Raw genomic sequence first — 21,040 nt, 5'->3', positions numbered from 1 at the left:
AAACCCAATGACTTCAGTGGGACTTGCTTCCAGATCACTGAGCATAAGATTGCATCCTGAAAGTTGCCTTGAAAGGACTATGTCCAGTGAAGAACTGGCCACAGTTATATCAATAAAGGTAAAGGGACCCCTGACCATTAGGTCCAGTCGTGGCCGACTCTGGGGTTGCGGCGCTCATCTTGCTTTTTTGGCCGAGGGAGCCGGCGTACAGCTTCCAGGTCATGTGGCCAGCATGACTAAGCCGCTTCTGTCCAACCAGAGCAGCGCATGGAAACGCAGTTTACCTTCCCGCTTGAGCGGTACCTATTTATCTACCTGCACTTTGACGTGCTTTCGAACTGCTATGTGGGCAGGAGCTGGGACCGAGCAATGGGAGCTCACCCCATTGTGGGGATTCGAACCGCCGACCTTCTGATTGGCAAGCCCTAGTCTCTGTGGTTTAACACGCAGCGCCACCCGTGTCCCTATTTATATCAATAGAAATACATAAATTTGTCCTTTTGAAAACTAGTGGTATCCATGAGAATACTTTTTAAAAAAACAACCATTCCTCTCCGAGAACTTGGGACTCCAAATCTGATGAAAATTTAGGAAGAATTTAAGTTTTCTCTTTTGATAAAAAGGGACCCTCTATAATCTAGATGTTGGATTCCAACTCCCTTCAGCCCTAAGCCAACATGGCCAATGGTCAGGGATGAGGGAAGCTGAAATCCAAAAACATCTGTAAGACCAAAGGTTCACCAACCCTGATGTGAAGCAAGATTTGCAATACTATACTGAATGCCCATTTTTAGTTGAGTAGACGTAGAAGTGCTACACAAGTATTTGCTACAGTCTTGAGTCACTTCCTGGTACTTAAGTGCAAAAAAAAAAGAAGTACCTTAAAGAGGTGAGTAGGGAAAAGTACAGAACTGCAATAGAAGGATTCTTAACATACCTTAAGTATCTTGCCAAAACCATTTCTGGATTATTCTCAAAAACCATTTATCATCATTCTTTTTGAGGGCTATTCAACCAGATGGAACTTGCTTCAGATCAAAGCCGCTGACTTCAATTATCTGTCAGTGAGATGACCGATTGCTATATTATCTTTACAGCGTGGTTGCCATTTCCATATGGTCACAGCTAAGTTACACTTCTAATGTTTGAAACAAAGAATCACGGAATGTCGGGAAACATGGTCACTTTGCAGGCCAGGGCCACGACTTCCTGGGGCTGGCTGCAGTGGCAATGTAAACTACCACATTATATGCCTGTTTATGTGTGTGATGTAGTTAACAGCCTGGAGTTGCTTTGCCACAATAGTCACAGAGTGGCTTTGGACAAGTCACTCATGCTCAGACCTGTCTTGACTTACAGAGTTGTTATGAGAATAAATTCTTGGGGGAAGAGTGAGATACAAATACAATCAGTACGGATTAAATGCTTCCTCTTTACAATGTCACCTTATGTCAGGGAGCCGTCAGGGAGAACAGGTCATTCACAGAGCAGAGAGAGACAGTGACACACCATCTAACTTACAGTTAGTTTCTTTTTTAAGGAAGCAGATCAGAGGACCTATGGATACTTCTAAGGGTTGCTCCTGTCTCGATGAAGCACTTGCCTGGACTTCCCCCCTTCATTCTCTAACCCTCTGTGTCAGGCCCCTCCCTCTGTCTATGGAGAGCCCCAAGGGACCCTCTCTGTTTCTGCCTGGCTCTCTGCTCAGTGACATGCAGTAGATGCCCTATTTTGGGAGTTGGGGGCGGCTGTCAGGCTGTCAGCAGAGAAGCTGTCCGGGTGGCTCTATGGTGGAGCTGTCAAGTCTGATTCCTGTGGGCTGGGGCACTTGCCTGTTTTATCCTCTTCATCCTCCTCCAAGCTCCCAGCCTCCAGCACTTCCCAGCTCTCTCCCTCCTCTGGGTTGTGACCAGGTTCCCACCAGCAGGATCCAGGATCCAAATCATCTCTCTCTGTGCTTTCCCTGGGGGGCTCTTGGTCAGGTGACTGTTAGTTTCTGTTTGCCACTGTGCAGTGCTTTGGAGTCACAAGACTCTGTTTACATTCCAGGGATTCCAGATTTTTGGAAGTCTCACGGAAGACAAGAGACAGATGTGATGTTACTGGTTTCCTGTTCCTTTGTTTTTTCAGTTGCTCTCTGCTCTCACAGAGAGAGGATGTGTATTTCTTTTCTGTCTGTGTAGTAAGAAATAAAGCATAGCGATGTAGCCATAAATCTCATCACTTCCGTGTGCTGCTTTGATTCTATGCTCAGTGGGAATGTGCCTGAGCCTCATCAAAGGCTCAGGTCATTAATCACGTTGGTGGGCGATTCTGGAAGATGAGCTTTATTAGCTTGGTCGAACAGAGATTCCGACAGTGACTTCTACCACTCCTTTTCATCCAGCCAGTATCTGATACCCTAGATGAGAACCATTTGGTGTTGCCCACACTGCAAAGTCTATTCCATCAGGCTGTGAATGCAGGATGATTGTTGTATTGGAGGAAATATGAATTAAAATTGTGATTTATATGGATTGATAAAGGAAGATCAACTCTATTTGATTAACTGGGGAACTAGATAAAAGTCTAAGCAGGAACTGAACATGCACAGTAGGTAGAAATAGGAATTGATAGAAAAATATTAGAAATTAAGAAAAAGTACAGTGGTACCTCGGGTTACATATGCTTTAGGTTACATACGCTTCAGGTTACAGACTCCGCCAACCCAGAAATAGTACCTTGGGTTAAGAACTTTGCTTCAGGATGAGAATAGAAATCGCGTGGTGGCAGTGGGAGGCCCCATTAGCTAAAGTGGTGCTTCAGGCTAAGAACAGTTTCAGGTTAAGAACGGACCTCTGGAATGAATTAAGTACTTAACCCAAGGTACCTCTGTATTTTACTGTGAGCAGCAAAGAAGCAAGAGAAAAGAAGCATCTTGTAAGGGGGCAGAGGGTCAACTTTTAAATTTGTGTTAAATTTGAATAAATTTGTTGTTAATTTGTTTTTAAGAATTGAAAATTAATTTAAAATAATTGGCAAAAAATATACATTTTTCCGGCAATAGATGTCTGATGTCTGATTTCTTATTTTAACTTTTTTGAGTGGCTTTATGTACAACTCTTGTGAACCGCTTTGATATTTTCTTGATGTACAGATATTTTTACAAATAATTTTTAAAAGGTTACGTAAGGATCAGATCTGCTTGGTTTGTGGAGCGAAGTGCCCGTTTCCTGGCTCAAGCAGCATTCTGAAGCTAAAAGAAATCTATCCCCATTAAAAGACCAACTGCAGAAAGAGAGTCAGAGGGGAGGGTGTGTGGTTAAAAAACTCCTTTATAAATGTTTGAAGTGTTAATACCAAGAATGGCGAGACCTTACTAGTTCAGCCTGTTGGGATATTAAAAGAGTAAAGAGAGGAAATTAAAAAATGGAAAACTTAATCTGAGTATTGCCATGCAGGCTGTTTGTTCAGTCAAAACCAATTTGGACAAAGCTCTGGCACCCTACCATGCCTTCAGCCATAAATCCTGTACTGGGAGGATAAACAATTAAGGGTTTTGCACCCCAAGCTGCATGATTCCATGGCAGAACCCAGGACAGAGGAGGGGAATGGATTTGAAGGGGATTTTTCAATGGTGGTTTTGCAGCTGCATCTCCAGCTTTTGCCTGAAATAAGCTGTACAAAAGCAGCTACACCCTTGTGCAAATTAATTGAAATAAAGTATGTTTTCTATCTTACTCGTAATCCTTTACTCAAAACAAACATGAAAAGTCAGTTGATCATTATGGTGTCAGAAGCCTGCAGCCAATAGAAGGAATGATGTGCTCACCACAATATATTGAGGTTCTATGAAAGAGAGTTATTCCAGAACTGGAAAAGAGGTGTCCTGACAGTACTGGGATATTGCAGCAGGAACTAGCCCCCTGTCACACATCAAAAGTGGTGGAGAAATTCATGACAAAGCAGCAAATACACGTACTTGATTGGCCAGGGAATTCCCCAGACGTAAATCCCATTGAGAATTTGTAGGCTATATGCAAAAGTTACCTCCGTGCTGTAGACTGTATGACTGTGGAGAAGCTCATTCTGGCGCTGATTCAAGTGTAGTACAGGGATCTGAAAATGAACAGTGACTGTTCAAAACTAGTAGACTCCATGCCATACCGTGTTCAAATGCTGCTTAAAAATAGCGGAGGTCATATCCTTTACTAATGTACGTATATGTGAGTTTTGTACATTTCTTCTTCTTTGGTGATCACTCGTAGCTGAGTAAGATTGTCTTCCATAAACACAGTTTTAACAATGAGTCCGTAAGTAACTGTGGAGGCCAATTCTGGATCCACACATCCTTCCACAGTGGGGACATTGGTTTCTGGGCGGGAGTTGATCAGGGTGTGGATTTGCCAAGCGTGCCTTCCTCTTAGCACGTTTCTCCCTTGCATCCTGAGTTCGAGTGTCTTCAAAGCCCATGACACCTTTGGTAAAGGCTGTTCTCCAACTGGAGCACTCACAGGCCAGTGTTTCCCAGTTGTCAGTGTTTATACTACATTTTTTTAGATTTGCCTTGAGACAGTCTTTAAATCTCTTTTGCTGACCACCAGCATTACGCTTTCCATTTTTAAGTTTGGAATAGAGTAGTTGCTTTGGAAGACGATCATCAGGCATCCGCACAACATGACCAGTCCAACAAAGTTGACGTTGAAGAATCATTGCTTCAACACTGCTGATCTTTGCTTCTTCCAGTACACTGATATTAGTTCACCTATCTTCCCAAGTGATGTGTAAGATTTTTCGGAGACACCGTTGATGGAATATTTCAAGGAGTTGGAGATGGCATTTATAAGTGGTCCATGTTTCACAAGCATATAGTAAGGTTGGTAGTACAATAGTTTTGTAAACAAGCATTTTGGTTTCCCTGTGAATGTCCCTGTCCTCAAACACTCTGCACTTCAATCGGGAGAAAGCCGCACTATCAGAGCTCAGGTGATGCTGGATTTCAGCATCAATGTTGGCCCTTGTGAAAAGATAACTGCCTAGGTAGGAGAAGTTATCAACAGTTTCCAATGTTACACCATTGAGTTGGATTTGTGGCACTGCAGAGGGGTTATTTTGTACTTGTTGGTGCAGCACTTTGGTTTTTTTGGATGTTGAGTGATAGGCCAAGCTTTTTGTAAGCTTCTGCAAAGATATTTAGGATAGTTTGGAGATCATTCTCTGAACGTGTGCACACTACGTTGTCATCAGCATACTGAAGCTCTATGATGGAAGTTACGGTAACCTTACTCTTTGCTTTCAGCCTGCTCAGATTGAAGAGCTTTCCATCTGTTCAATATATGATTTCTACTCCGGTGGGGAGTTTCCCTTCAACAAAGTGTAGGATCATGGAAATGAAAATAATGAACAGAGTTGGGGCAATAACGCAACCCTGTTGAACACCTGATCCCACTGTGAATGGTTCACTTTGAGAACCATTGTTATCTGCGATTGTTGCTGTCATATTATTATGGAGGAGCCAAATGATGTTTACAAATTTATCTGGGCAGCCAATTTTCAGAAGGACAGTCCACAGGGCATTACGATTTACAGTGTCGAAAACCTTAGTCAGGTCAATAAACGCCATATACAGGGGTTGGTTTTGCTCCCTGCATTTTTCTTGAAGCTGTCAAGCAGTGAAAATCATGTCCACTGTCCCCCTAGAAGGCTGAAAACCATTTTGGGATTCAGGAAGGGTCACCTCAGATGTTGTTATGAGACAGTTTGCTAAGATCCTTGCAAGAATTTTGCCGGTCACAGCTAATAGAGAGATGCCTCGATAGTTTCCACAATCAGTTCTGTCACCTTTTTAAAAGAGATTGATAATTTTAGCATCCCTAAAGTCTGCTGGGATTTCTTCTCTTTCCCAGATTTTTTCGATGAGCTTGTGAAATTGTTGTGTAAGTTCAATTCTGCCCACTTTGAAGATTTTGACAGGTATCCCATCAGGTCCACTGGCTTTGTTGTTTTTCATTTGTTTAATAGCTGTACACAACTCTCCCAGATTTGGAGATACTGCAAGCTCATTTCTAACTTGTTTTTGCGGAATTTGTGAGAGGACCTCAGTAGCTACAGGGGAGTTGTGGTTAAGGAGATGTTGGTAATGTTCATTCCAACTTAGTGCAATAGCTTCTTTATCTTTTAGAAGTGTGGTACCATCTGCTGAGCGTAGGGGGCATATGCCATGATTTATTGGCCCATAGATGGTCTTTGTGGCTTTAAAGAAACTCTGTGCATCAAGAGTGTCGGCTAAGTGCTGGATCTCTTGAGCTTTTTTTATCCACCAGGTGTTTTTTAGTTCTCTGGTTCTTCTTTGAACCTCAGCCTTAGCGTTGGCATGGGTTATTTTCTTAGTGGCACAGTTTCTATCTCTTTGCCAGATCTGAAAGGCCTTCCTTTTCTTGTCAATCATGCATTCAATCTCACTGTCATTCTCATCAAACCAGTCCTGGTGTTTCTTGGTTTGGTATCCAATAGTTTGTTCACAGGCTGCAATAATGGATGTTTTTAGCTTGGTCCAGTGTTCCTCGATGTTATCAGGGAATTCTGAAAGCAGGTGGTCCTTAAGAGTCATTTGGAAGCAATCCCACTTAATGGGATCTTGAAGGGCTTGAGTGTTCATTTTGCGCCTTGGTTTCCTTCCTTGAAGCCTGTGTTGAGGTATAATCTTGATAGCCATTGTGGAGTGTATTAGTCGGTGATCTGTCCAGCAGTTGTTGGTGCTCATCATAGCTCTGGTAAGGAGCACATCACGGCAATCTTTAGCACAGACAATAACATAGTCTAAGAGGTGCCAGTACTTTGACCAAGGATGCCTCCATGAAGTTTTTAATTTATTTTTCTGTCGAAAGAGTGTGTTGGTAATAACAAGGTTGTGTGCTGCACATATTGTCAAAAGTAAGATTCCATTTTGGTTGCTGTTGCCAACTCCTTCTTTCCCAATAGTCCCAGGTCACAGATTGAAATCTCGCCCAACTCTTGCATTAGAATCACCCAGGAGGATAATTTTATCTTCCTTAGGTGTCTCTGATAGGACAGTATCCAGCTGAGAGTAAAATACATGTATATGTACATGTATATGTATATGTGAGTATTGAACAATAAACTACATGGTTTGTTTCAATTAATTTGCACAAGGGTGTATGCCTTTGCTTTCTTCTCTTGTTTTGGTAATGCAAAGGACGTGTTTGCTTTCTTAAGGTGACCCGTACTAAAAAGAATAAATGAAAAGCAAATGCCCAACATAGTCCTGCATGCGGTATGTTCTGAATGTCAGGCAAAGACGTTACAATCAGATTTACACAGACAATAAAATGCAGAGAATGAAAGAAGAGATACCTTAATGAATCTTCTTGTCAACACTTCATTGAGGACTGACCGTCAACTGGGCTTCCAGCTCTCAAGGTGAACATTGATGGCTAAATCATAGCTCTAGAGATAGAAAATGAATTCTATTCAGTTCGCATTGAAAGTTGAACCAACCAGTTTTGCACTTTCTGAATCAATCTATGAACTGAAGTTTGCACTTCCTCGAATATTGTAATGCAGTTCCCCAGACAAGTAATATATACAAAAACACATAAGCTAGCACAAAGTGTGCACAGATATGCACATATTGGTGAAAATACACATTTATAAATGCTTTATATGAAAGGAAATTGCTTTCCAAAAAAAAAGGTGTCTATTAGCAGAAATTAACGCTGGTGAATTTTCACAAGGGCCTTTAAGAAAACAAACTGGTGTGGAAATGTGGAGGTCAGAACTTAAGATTGAAAAAAAAAAATGAGAAACTGGAGGAAAGCAAAATGGTTGGTTTCATCCATCAGTAATGGGCTCAAAAAGAAAACTGTATCAAGAAGCTCATAGGTGACTTGCAAGAAAATGTGATGGAACTCGGATCCTCTTTTCCTTCTCATTGTCCACTGAATTCTTGTGGTACCACAAGCAAAAAACAAACAAACCAGAAGTATACAATATGATTTGATGCATACTATCTCCGCAGAAGAGTTACCTGCATTTCACCAAGACGACAGTCTTTGAGATGGGGGGGGGTGGAGATATCGCAATGCAATCAGTGGATCAGAACCGTGTTTTTTTTGGTTTTTTTTTACTTGTAGGAGTTTTACCCCACTCTTTAGCTGGAAAGGCTGCCAGAGCAGCTTACAAAGACCACTGATAGGGCAGTTCCCGCTCTTAGGTTTACAACAGGGAACTACCCATGCCTCTTCCTGTATTGCTGCAATTTCCTGTTGCATGCTGAGAAAGTGGCTCAGCAAGAACGAGATCAGTGAGCAAGCCGTCAGTGTCTCCACTTGCCAGCCAGTTCCCAGTTCTGAAATACTGTGCAGCCCTAGCAGCCTCTCTACCTCTTCCCTACACCCTCAGCATGGTGGCGGTCCTGTGGGGACTCCACTGCATGTGGGGAATCAGCATGACAAGAGCAAGGAGACTGTGGCTCCTACTCTGCTTCAGATCTTGTGGAGGGTGTTGTGGTAGGAGTGTAGGGTGAGGTGGGGTTGTGTTTGGGAGCAATTTGGATGAAGAGTGTGTGGGCTAGAGAAAGCTGTAGCCAAAGGAGAGTGTTCTGCAGTGATTTAAGGGGCATGGCAAGTCGCATTAGACCCCTGGATCAGATGTTCTCCATCTCTGATATAATGAATGGCCAGAGGTTCCCAATTAAGCCAACAAGTTAGGTTAAAGCTGAGTATACATTTCTCTGCACCAGGAGCAATAGGAACACATTACAGCCTGATGCCGTGCATATACAGTGGTACCTCGGGTTAAGTACTTAATTCGTTCTGGAGGTTCGTTCTTAACCTGAAACTGTTCTTAACCTGAGGTACCACTTCAGCTAATGGGGCCTCCTGCTGCCGACGCGCCGCCAGAGCCCGATTCTGTTCTCATCCTGAAGCAAAGTTCTTAACCTGAGGTACTATTTCTGGATTAGCGGAGTCTGTAACCTGAAGCGTATGTAACCTGAAGCGTCTGTAACCCGAGGTACCACTGTATTTACTCAAGAAGTAAGTCCCATCCCATGGATTTGAACAGGAATTCCAGGTAAGGGTGAAACTGGGAGCAAATCCCACTGAACTCAGCTTGTGAGTAGACACCATCATCATCATCATACCCCACCCATCTGGTTTCTCCAGCCACTCTGGGCGGCTCCCAACAGAATATTAAAAACACAATAAAACATCAAACATTAAAAACTTCCCTAAACAGGGCTACATTCAGATGTCTTCTAAAAGTCAGATAGTTGTTTATCTCCTTGACATCTGATGGGAGGGCATTCCACAGGGCGGGCACCACTACCGGGAAGGCCTTCTGCCTGGTTCCCTGTAACCTCACTTTTTGCAGTAAAAGAACTGCCAGAAGGCCCTCAGAGCTGGACCTCAGTGTCAGAGCTGGACATGCACAGGATTTCTCAGTAAATGTATCATCTCATCAGAGGAATATGATCTGTTTCTTCTTTCAGCACCATAGAGCTCTTGCTAATAAATTAACACCGACTGATGGCTTGTTGAATTTCAGGTGTCATACACACATCACAAGCTCAAAAACTATTGCTGAGCCAATAGCAGAAACTTCTGGTTATCAGAAAACTCCCTGTTTTAGTAACTATGTTAACTTGAACTGGAGTTGACCTCGTCTAAAAAATAATCCTGACATTACTTGGGTGTAATCTCGCAGGTGGCATTGGAACAACAGTACAGTGAGTGCTTTGAGTATGTGAAGGTTTGTTCTGCTTAACAACCTCTCATTATGCATACACAATGCTCCTTAAAATAGACTTAAAACCAGCAAAAGAATATATTTAGACAGCCAGAAAACATTTTCCAAAAGTAGGAAATAATAATAATAATAATAATAATAATAATAATATCAGTCATATCAACCACGGAGGAAAAGGCACATGGTGTGAGTCTTTTTAAAAACAGACAGGCTCCAAACGAAGGAAAGATGAAAAGTAAATCTGTTTTTGGAAATGCACCGAGTTAGATAACCTGTCAGATCAAATCAGCCTTTAAACTCCACATTTCTGTGATTACGAGAGAATACAGAGGGCAGCATCTTTTTAAGGACAGCTAAAATAAGAGTGCAGATTGGATCTGTTACTCGATTTGAACCTTTCTGTTAACAAAACTCTCCACTGTCAAAAAGCTGTCAAGGGAGTTCCTGTATTCAAACAGACAGCAATTTAAACATATCAGTAACCAGGGAACTTAGAAATATTAAAACAAGGAATATGTTTTAAGTCTATTTAGCTACTTGGGGGTGGTAAGTGTCTGCTCTTATTAAAATCTTACCACTGTTTCTCCAAACTGTCAAAATTGGAAATCTGTTGACTGATGCCGCCAAGATAACTATGGCCAACAAAATGCCTGGTGCTGGAGGTGTTACAGTTGACACCCTTGGTGGCCTTTTTGGTGCTTTAAAGAAAATGTTCTAAATTAGAATATCCTTGACATCAAGCCCACATTGCCATGTGAAACTATTTGAAATGTGTGCAAAGCACCTCTCCGGCACTGATGTTCTGATCTTTGGATGGTTTACATGCACATTTTAGGCTGTTGTAAATCGTTACAAATGGTTGCTGAGGGCATGAGGCCCATGGTTTCTATTTAAATGGCTGCATGTGTGGTGTTTTAAAAGTAATGTGCAACAGAAGCGTAGCTTTAAAAAGAATGGGGGAATTGCAGTTGGAAGAAACTGCAAGCCGAGAGTGACATGCAGAAATGAATGTCTGTGCATGCATAGTAGTTATTCTGTTATATAATAAACATTTCCATGATGTGGTTGAAGAGCAAGGGGTTAAAAAGTCCTTCAGTGCAACACTAAGCATTGGGTTCAGTGGGGTTTATTCTAAGGAAAGCATGCATAGGATTGCAGCGTTAGCCATGCTCTTCCTTCAGCCTTTGTGGAATTTGAAATAACAGACCTAGGTGGAATCCAGACACACACACACACACACACACACACACACACACACACAACGCTGTAAAAATGCCTTTTTAAAAAAAAAACATTTTGAAAAATATATGGAATTTGCCATAAGCTCACCATTGCCATCTGGTGACCCAGTTGTATCATGCATTTAAAACACACTTAAAGCATTATGTTTGCAGCTGTAGAGCTGAGTCCCTAGCCTGTCTAGTAGTGAGGAAGCTGACTTCTAAACTTTTTCTGGTGTTTCTAAACCTTTTCTGTTGTTTTCCCCAACACTACAGAGCAGATCTGGGGAGGTGGGAGGCATGAAGGGAGTCCCATTGTGACTCCAGCCATCAGGTCCGGAAAGAGTTGTAGTCCAACAACATCTGAATAGCACCAGGTTGGCTACTTCTGCTATAGAATCACCCACAGGACTTGCCAGCTCTTGCTTCATAAGGAAAACCAGCTCCCGAGTATGTATTATACCTGGATACTAGGGCAGCCAGACGCAAAAGAGGAAACAGTTCCTGCACCTTTAACAGGCATGCAAAGGAAGGAATTTCAGCAAGTGGAATTGTCATGCAAGCTGAAATTCTTTATTCTATGCACTTATTAAAGGAGCAGGAGCCCTGTGCTATTTTCCACCTAGTTATCCTAGGATTAAGGATGCAGATGGTGCTGTGGGTTAAACCACAGAGCCTAGGGCTTGCTGATCAGAAGGTCGGTGCTTCGAATCCCCGCGACGGGGTGAGCTCCCGTTTCTCGGTCCCTGCTCCTGCCAACCTAGCAGTTCGAAAGCATGTCAAAGTGCAAGTAGATAAATAGGTACCACTCTGGCGGGAAGGTAAACGGCGTTTCTGTGCGCTGCTCTGGTTCGCCAGAAGCGGTTTAGTCATGCTGGCCACATGACCCGGAAGCTGTACGCTGGCTCCCTCGGCCAATAAAGTGAGATGAGTGCCGCAACCCCAGAGTCGTCCATGACTGGACCTAATGGTCAGGGGTCCCTTTACCTTTTATCCTACTGGATATTGGAGTGCATACATTTCTCCAATGAAAATAGGGATGTCCTGTTTTTTTTTTTTTTTTTTTTTTTTTTTTTTGTTGTTGTTGTTGTTGTTGTTGTTGTTGTTATCATTTATACCCCATTCATCTGACTGGGTTGCCCCAGCCACTCTGGGCAGCTTCCAACATATATAAAAACCTAATAAAACATTAAACTTTTTTTAAAAAAAATACCTTCCCTATACAGGGCTGCCTTCAGATGGCTCGGGGGGGTGTCAAATAACTCCATACCCTCCAACATTTCTCTGATGAAAACTAGTGATGTCCTAAGGAAAAGCAGGACATTCTGGGATCAAATCAGAAATCAGGACAGCTTCTGTATATCTGGGACTGTCCCTGGAAAATAGGGACATTTGGGGGCTTTGAGAAAGGTCCGGGGAGCAGGATTGCAGCCTTATCTCAGCTGCAGGAGTGGCTAGATTTGTTCAGATTCCTTCCAGCCAAAGGAGTCATGCTTGTCTTTTGAATTTCAAGTGGACACTCTTACGCGAAGTCCAGTTGTTGTTGCCCAAGCTGATTTTCATCAGATTTATGCAAGGCCCCTGGGGATTTTATTGGCAAAGCACCATTAACTGCTGCACATTTCGTTTAAGTAGGCAACTCTTTGTTACCTCAGTGTCCCAGGATACTAGACACACAAAGGCAAGGGGACCCCGGAGGCCCATTAAGCTGATTCCATTTACCTCACGGCTGTCTTTCCGCACATTTGTTCCATCAGGAAGTGCTTCTGCTTCGGAGCTCTGGTCCAGCTTTGTTTGTTTGTGTTTACAGTACACAGGGCGGCACATAAACAAAGGGAAGTCGGGCTCACTTTCTGTCTCTGCAAAACCTTAGTTAAACATCAGGGAACAGAAGTGTGGTCCGTCCTTTTATTTATTTGTGGTTCTTTTAAGTGATGTCCAGAGACCTACATTTCACGGTTGTTTGAAAGTTTATATAACAGTGGGAAGCTGTTAAACAGCAGTTTACCTTCACTTTTTCTTGAACGTGTAAAAGGTTTAGGGTTAGCACTCGTTTTGCCATATTATTTCAGGCACTGCTTAACGCTTCACAGTTTAGTTGTTCCCCACCCCCATCTTTTGGATATTGTGTTTCATATAAGTAAGTACAGAGAACTAACATTTAGTCAAGTCGAATGGTGTTCTTAGCCATTCCGCTTCAAAGCTCTGGTGAAAATAAAATGCAAAAAAGAAAGAGTCAAATTTTCAGGCTGCAGTTGGAAACACACTTACTGCAGAGTAAATCCCACTGAAGTAAGTGGGACTTTCATCCAAGTAAACAACCTTGGGATTGGGCTGTTAAGCCTTCTCATACAATTCCTAAAAGAATACACATTTCTACCCCTGCATTTGCAAAATATTCTGCCATCATTTTAATATGTTACGCCTCACATGAATAATTCATGTTTGCTTTGTTTTAGAAAATGTTTTCAATTATAGACCAAAACAAGTTTAGAATATTTGCTATTTAATTGCTCCCACACAAAAAGGTTGACCCAGATCTTTAAAAAGTGTTGCATTTTCCAAAACACCTCCAGGTACTCTCCAACGACAGTAGGCTTTGAATATTGTTTTTCCCCCTCTCCCATCTGTATCTAAAAATGGGAGCATTAAATATTCTAAATGACTAGTTGGCCCAATAAAATGTTTAATTTCACTGCTCCTTTGGTTTCTGAGCTGCAATCTCACATTTTATAAGATTTCCTTTTAGGCTTTCTGTATTATTTTGACAGTAACATTTTTTCCCTCTCTGTAACATTCTGTGTATTCTTCTCAGAACAGAAAGTTATCTCTAAGAATAAAATGTTAAAAGTCAAGTATTTATTCCATCCAGGCGTTTGAAGTTCCAGCTCATCAGGTCATTTTTAAGGCTTTGCCAAGGAGATTTTGCTCAGCATTTCTTATAGGCTTCTAGCTAATAAAAAACATATTAATGATGATTAAGCAGTGGTCAAAAATGTAATATCTTCTTTCAGTACATAAACTAGTTCCCCAATCCTACCCACAAATTATGAAACATGTTTTGTCCTTGTCCATCCAACATGAAACATGAATGTCCATCCAACATGAAATTACTAGGAAGGGCTTTTTTCCCCAAGTGGATATCAGAAACAGTAAGTAAAATAAAATCCAGCAATTTTGTTGCATGAGGAATAAGGGATATTATACTAAGGCAATTAAGACTTCAAACTGATATTTTTCTTTGCATTCTATACTTACCTATACACATTTATCATTCCACTTAGTTGGACTTCTTTCCGAGTTAAATTGACTTCAATGTTAAGTGTGTATGTGGAAGAGATGAATAGCAGACAAAGGTGTACAGGGTTGTGTTGTAATACATAGATTAACCATAGATAGGGAGACAAAACAGCAAACAAACTCCGGTGGTTCATGTTCTCTCGTGACTTGATACATCAATTCACAGGCACCAGAAATGGAGAACTCTCTGAAAATGAGATTTAGTTCAAGTTTTAGAACTTATCTACAAATGGGTTAGTACAGGATATAACTGTAATAATACCAAGCACACATCCTTTAATCTGTCTAAAAATTGACCTGGACATTAGTGAAAGCTGTTACTCTTCATAGCACAATGTTTTACTTCAGACAGCTTTTGAAAACAGTGTTGTGATACCCTGAAGTGACACTTACCTTTGTACTAAAGCCATGGTTTGGCTCAGCATGACATGCAAACCAAGTTATACTATGAGCTGAAATCCTGTTTTCCAGACCATGGGTGAGTCATGCAAAATTAATTTGACATTTCCAATCTGATTATTTCCTACGGAGTATATATGAAGTGTGAATCTCAAAGTTAAACGTTCACAGAATTGCTCTGTAAGGAGGGAAGAAGTCCGTTATCTTTGCTACCTATCATTTATTTCGAGAAATGTCTTCTCAGTTAAAAATAAAAACCCTGACAATTCAATTTACCATTTCCGTCCCTGTTTGACTATTAAATTATTAGATATATTGAAATATTGAAATGGCTTGGAGCTCCCCCTTTAGTTCATTTCCAAACTTTTTTTGGGGGGGATATTGTATTTAACAATATCTTAAAATTCTGAAGTCTGAAACTAATGCTATGGGCACTAAACCTCACAAAACCTTCTGCATCAATTATAGAAAACCAACCAAAGTGCATTGAATATATACATATGCAGCGAATTTCCCTAAATGTTATATGTTATTTTCCTCATCATAGCACTAAATATACCAGGCGTGTGACAGCTAAAACAAGTTTGCAAACTAAAAGAAGATTACCATGTTGTGATATTCCAGATCGAGATTCTGTAAGATTTAGCAGTTCTCTAAACTGCAGAAATCAAATCAGATGCCAATCACAACTGATAAAAAAATGGCACTTGTTGATCATCTGTATCATACAATCTTAATCTTAACCAACAGTTTTGCCCATTTACAAATTCCTATAACTACCTTTTTCTTCTTTAAAGAACTGGAGGGCTGGTGTGTGTGTTTTTCCAGTTGTTGAATTGGTTATCTGTTGTTCCTAAGAAAATCCCACATACATTTTATTTGGGAATATTAGAATGTATTCTCTGGATCACGAAACCTTAATTAACGTATTCCCTTAATGCAGTGAACCCTGAAGCATTTGCCAAGGCACCATCTAAATAAAAGTCCTGCCTCTCTTGCTCAGGCAAAGCTTGTCTGGAAGTTTCTCAAACCTAGCTCCTTTCCCCCCATTTTGCCATCCTACTCCCCTGCTTCCTAGCCCAAGTCTTTTGGCCAGACGGCAGGTGTGCGTGTGCATGTTGTTTTAAAGTGTGCCTTGGATTTGAGACAGTTGGTAAGCACTACCTTAATGTTTTGCTTATTGATGAACAGAACAATCCTATGCTGGTTTGTTGGAAAACAAGTTCCAGTAAGTCCAATGGGTCTTACTCTAGGACTAAGCTCAAACTAAGCTCCGCGGGCCAAAACAACGTCTTCTTTCCGTCGACTGATAATCTTCTGGGCTGAGGGTAACAGGACCTGAAGTCTATAGTGCAGGAAGCCAACTGCCTAAGAAGTCACCCCAGGGGTCCCAGAGGGTTGGACGGTCATCTCCAATCCATGCCAGGGCGCAAGCACTTTGGGTACTTAAGGGGGAACCAGAGTTTGTGGTTTGGTGCTGAGGGTGGCTGTTCAAAGCAGGCAAGTAAAACCTCCCCCTGGGCTCCCCTTCTGGGGGTCCTCTGGGCGCTTCCCAGTGCCACTCACAGGCCCCACCAACAGTCTGGACCCCAACAGTGTCTGAGGGACAGTGAACCGGCCCCCTGTTTAAAAAGTTTGAGGACCCCTGCTCTAGGAAGTATGCTTAGGATTGCAGCCTTAGCTCTAATGTTAAAATATTTAACTGTCCGTTTCCGTAAATATGAAGTAGCACATCAGGGAAGTTCAGAGAAGTTTTTAATGGTTGATGTTGTATTGTGTTTTTAATATTTTGTTGGGAGCCGTCTGGAGTGGCTGGGACATCCCAGTCAGATGGGCAGCATGTTGTTGTTGTTGTTGTTGTTGTTGTTGTTGTTGTCGTCGTCGTCATATTGGAGTGTGGTGGTTGTTTAATATTGTGAGTGATCTCAGGGGGCAGAGATCAGTTAATATTACAAATAACCAAAGACAGAAATAATGACAGGAATATCGCTTTTTCTATTAAAAAAAAATTAACAAGTTGTTTAGAAGAAAGGTCCAGCAGAAACATGCATTTCAGCAACATCTTTACATTTCTGTCACTAGTATATGGATAGCTTGCAGCTGACCTCTCATATATTTAGCATTGCTGCCGGCGTGCCTTTAAAACTTCAGCAGATAGACTGCTGAAACACAGAACATTAATTCTGCCTGACCATTTTTTATTTTGTAGCTCAGGGATCTAGATTTTAACTCACCAATGCTGCAGAATTTGGTAGCTAAGCAAGGTGGTTGGGGGTTTTTTGAGAGGGGGGATGTCGCTCACCAATTCTTCTCCCTAGTGAGCTCTTGTTTACTTCACGTGTGGTCAAATGGCGCCTCCTACCTGCCTTTCAAAACAAAGTTTGAAATTATCCAGAATTTCTGCTGCAATCACTAACAAAGATTCCTGACATCCAAACTACCCTTACTACCGTTTGTTTGTTTGTTTGTTTGTTTGTTTGTTTGTTTGTTTTTGCTTCATGAGTCCTCAGTTTCTTCCTTTCCCCTCCCCCTTAAGCATTATATTCATAGGTTGGACACTTCAAACCCCACAACATCCCCTAACACAGAAGAAAAAAGGGGGGGAGGGAACCCAACTATTTTACAACACAAAATCGGAACACAAAGTGTCTGGAACAGTCCTCTTAATTCACTTGCCAAAGTTCTTTCCTTCTTTTTTGGTATGAGATACCCATCTCTACCCATAGTCCGTGTGTTTACCGCCTGCAATGATGCTAATGAATGTCAGGATGAATAGAAAGGGAGCATTTTGTTGAGACATGTGTTCACAATTCCACTCATGTTCACATTCCCAAAACCTGAAAGTCAAAATAATCCCATTGTACTACAGGTGGGGAAGCAAAGGTCCCGAATTGCAGCTATACCAAAGAACCCTGGGTGAATCTCAGCACCTAAGTTGTTCACAAAATGATTGTACCTATCACATGGTAGCCTGGTTTTTTTTTAATCACATGGTAGTACACCGTGGATAATCTTTTCATCTCCTGAAAACCGTAGCCGTCAAAAGGAAGAATATCCCCTTTAGATTGCTACTAATGTGTTCATGATTTGTAAACAGAATCCATCTAGTGTTTGCAGAGAATGGAAGAATCGTGATTTTATACTATTTTAGCTATTTTTAAAATGTTTACGTTCAGTTCTCATATACTCTAATAACTGTAAGGGTTTTTTAGTCAAAAGATGTGATTAAAACTTTCCAAACAAATAAATAAATAAATGTTAAAGTGAATCTTCCAGAGGTATCAGACCCTCCAAGTGTCCTTATTTTCCAGAGACATTCCCATATTTACAGATGCTGTCCTGGTTTCTGATTTGTCTTGGAACATCCCTATTTTCATCAGAGAAATGTTATAGGGCATGGTAGGACTTCCCTATTTTCATTGGAGAAATGTTGGATGGTATGGAGCAGGCATAGGCAAACTCAGCCCTCCAGATGTTTTGGAGACTACAATTCCCATCATCCCTGACCACTGGTCCTGCTAGCTAGGGATCATGGGAGTTGTAGGCCAAAAACATCTGGAGGGCCAAGTTTGCCTATGCCTGGTATGGAACTATGTGACCACCTGAGCCAAGGTGATAAGTAACTATACAACCATTAGAAGACATCTGAAGGCAACCCTGTATTGTTTTATTATATCTTTATATATGTTGGAAGCTGCCCAGTGTGGCTGGGCAACCCAGTCAGATAGGCGGGGTATGATGATGATGATGATGATGATGATGGAATAGGCTGTCCCTATTTTCGCTTGAGAAATGTTGGAGGCTATGAGTTACCCTTCTGATCATGTTAAGAATATCTGGATAAGGTGGTGAAAGGAGTTTCACCCAAAAGGGGTCACCAACATGGCACCACCTAAAAGTCTCAGCTTTTCAAAAATCCACAGTACGCAAGAGTCCATTTGCTTTTCCTGCTCAGTTTCTGTTCAAACTGGCTCAGCTTCTTAAACACACCCACTTTTCACGGGGTGCCAGGATTTGATGCTCATTGCCTCCTCTGTTCTGAACTAAGGAGAGATGTACAGAGCTTCTCTCTGCAAGCGAACATGGTGGTGGATAATGTAGTTGCCTCCCCTCACCCCCATTGATGATATGGTTGGTGTTAGTCAGCGATGCCTGCACTATTTTGTGGTTCTGTTGTTTTTCACCTGCTCTTTTTGATGTGGCGGCCATTTTATATTAATTAAAAAAAAACCACACATTTAGGTACTGCTAACTTTACGCGCTGTGATCTAAACCACTAAGCCTAGGGCTTGCCGATTGGAAGGTCAGCAGTTCGAATCCCTGCGACAGTGTGAGCGCCCGTTGTTCAGTCCCAGCTCCTGCCCACCTAGCAGTTCAAAAGCACGTCAAGTGCAAGTAGATAAATTTGAATGTAAATGTTAAATGTAAAAACAAATAAAAGATTTTTACAAAAAAGGAGACAGAGAATACCTCAAAAAGGTATTCAAGAGCCACTTGAAAGTCAGAATTAAGGGAGTCTCCAGTCTTCCTCTGCTGGAAGAGTGTTCCGCACTATGGGGCTGGTGACACTAAATGTCTGACTTCTAATTGAGGCCAGTTGGGACTCTGCAACACAGGGAACAACTGTAACACTATGCACATTCCCACAAGTTAGTTTGCATTATGCCACATTCCCATGGCAGCCATCCATGGCAGCCATTTTGTTATGGCAAGCCCCCCCCCCCATGGCAGCCATTTTGTGACTGGAACCCACGGCACTTCCTCAAAATTCCAAATGTGCCCACTGGTCCACAAAAGGCTGGCAACCCCTGACCTAGCCAATCAGAAGACCTCTAGCCATCCTGGATGAATTCCTAGCCAGAAACGAAAGTAAATTATTTTAGCCAGAAACAAAAGTAAAACGATGGCTTCCAGGTATAGCCAGGAGAGAAGAAAGCCCATGACTTTTCCCAATTTAGGAGTGCAATCTTATGCACTGTTAAGTACTGTTCAGATATGTGGAGCTATGGGTTTCAAATACATAAAGCGACCTATGCAGGCAGTGCAGGGTTTCACCTCAAGCAGTAAGATGTGATGCGCACCCCTTGGACCTATAAGAACATATGGGACTATCCCTGCCCCCCTTGATGCTTGGTATGGGCAACAGCCATTTTCATTCCTTGGGCACCTTTATGGAAACAGAAAGTGCATCTCATTTTCCTCCTGTATCTCATTTTTAGTGTTGTTTCTTTGGCTGCACCACACCCATGCTACTTATTACCCACCAAAATGCACACCCTGCCTGCAATTCCCAGTTAAAAAGGACCTTGGAACTTATCAACCTGTAACATGTACCCATTTACCTAGGAGTAAGCACCACTGAACACAATGCAACTTACATCTAAGAGGAGAGATTTAGGTTTGCTCTTTTAATTTGGAAGCTGCTTTAGGGGCCCTTTTTAGAACCCAAAGGGAAGGCATACATTCTCTCTCCTCTGTTTTCTGGTTTAATTTTTGAATCTTCTGATTTCTTTGTATCCATTGTCCCCTTAAAAAACCCCGAAAACCTCTTTATCTTAGGTAGGGCTCTGTCTCTTTTAGCTATCCTATAGCATATGAGAAAGGTTGTTATTAACAATAATCACCTTGGTATTTTCTTTTTATATTGGAAACTGGACAAATAACTTATCCGGTGCTTTTATCTTTAAGGTGTTGAGGTAATATTTTATAGTCTGGCTGACTGGAACTTTAGACCCCTTTTCTACACACACACAAACAAACACGCACTTTGGTCATGATGGAAGTGAAAGAGAACAGAATCGACGCCCATCTCTGTTTCGTTCTCAGCTGCACCAGCCACATGTTCCCTTTTACTCATTTCTGGTCCAGCTCTCATGTCACCTGTTGGAAGAAAACAATCAGCCTGCCTTTGTAATGACAGGTCACGTCTTTGAAGCCATTTGAATTGCAGCTTCTTACCTTAGGCCTGTGCCAGAAGCCCCCATTCAGACCAGTCGGCAGGCATCAGTAGCTGGCTTTCCTATACTCCAAAGCTTCAAATTAAATTGCTGTTGAGGCTCCGTGACATAAATTAAGAACAGAAAAACCAGTTTCATGCTCCCAGCTCTGAAGGAATCAGCAAACGGTTTCTGGTTTTTGGCAGCCTGCTGTTTGCAACTTAGGGGGAGGGGGGAAGTGGTAGCAAAGCGAACCACACATCCACCTTGTGTTTTATAACCCCCGTACAGACTAAGACATCTTGTAGGCACATGCCTGAATATTATTATTGGTGGCTCAGCTCCTGCAACTATGGCACAACCCTCAAGCGCCAGCTGCCCCAAGGGGCTGCTTGAAAAGTAGCAAGAGATGTCAGCTAATGGAATTTTGACTGCAGC

The 21,040-nt window shown here is 41.9% G+C and overlaps 1 long non-coding RNA gene across 2 annotated transcripts; it reads right to left on the bottom strand.

Annotated features, from left to right (window-relative positions):
* Nucleotides 1-224: 224 nt before the first annotated feature.
* Nucleotides 225-20,798, bottom strand: LOC308473707. 2 transcript variants are annotated; one of them, XR_013984225.1, is made up of 5 exons: nt 20,625-20,798; nt 16,901-17,032; nt 14,226-14,454; nt 7,354-7,446; nt 225-2,453 (listed from the first exon to the last, which is right to left on the bottom strand). It is a non-coding gene; the product is annotated as an uncharacterized lncRNA (long non-coding RNA). The 2 variants fall into 2 exon arrangements; XR_013984226.1 differs by having other exon boundaries at nt 16,969-17,032.
* Between the last annotated feature and the right edge of the window lie 242 nt (nt 20,799-21,040).

This window comes from Podarcis pityusensis (assembly GCF_964106645.2).
Source record: "Podarcis pityusensis genome assembly, chromosome: 3".
NCBI classification, from domain to species: domain Eukaryota; kingdom Metazoa; phylum Chordata; class Lepidosauria; order Squamata; family Lacertidae; genus Podarcis; species Podarcis pityusensis.
The sequence above is the reverse complement of the archived record's forward strand: the minus strand, read 5'-3'. Positions and strand labels throughout refer to the sequence as shown.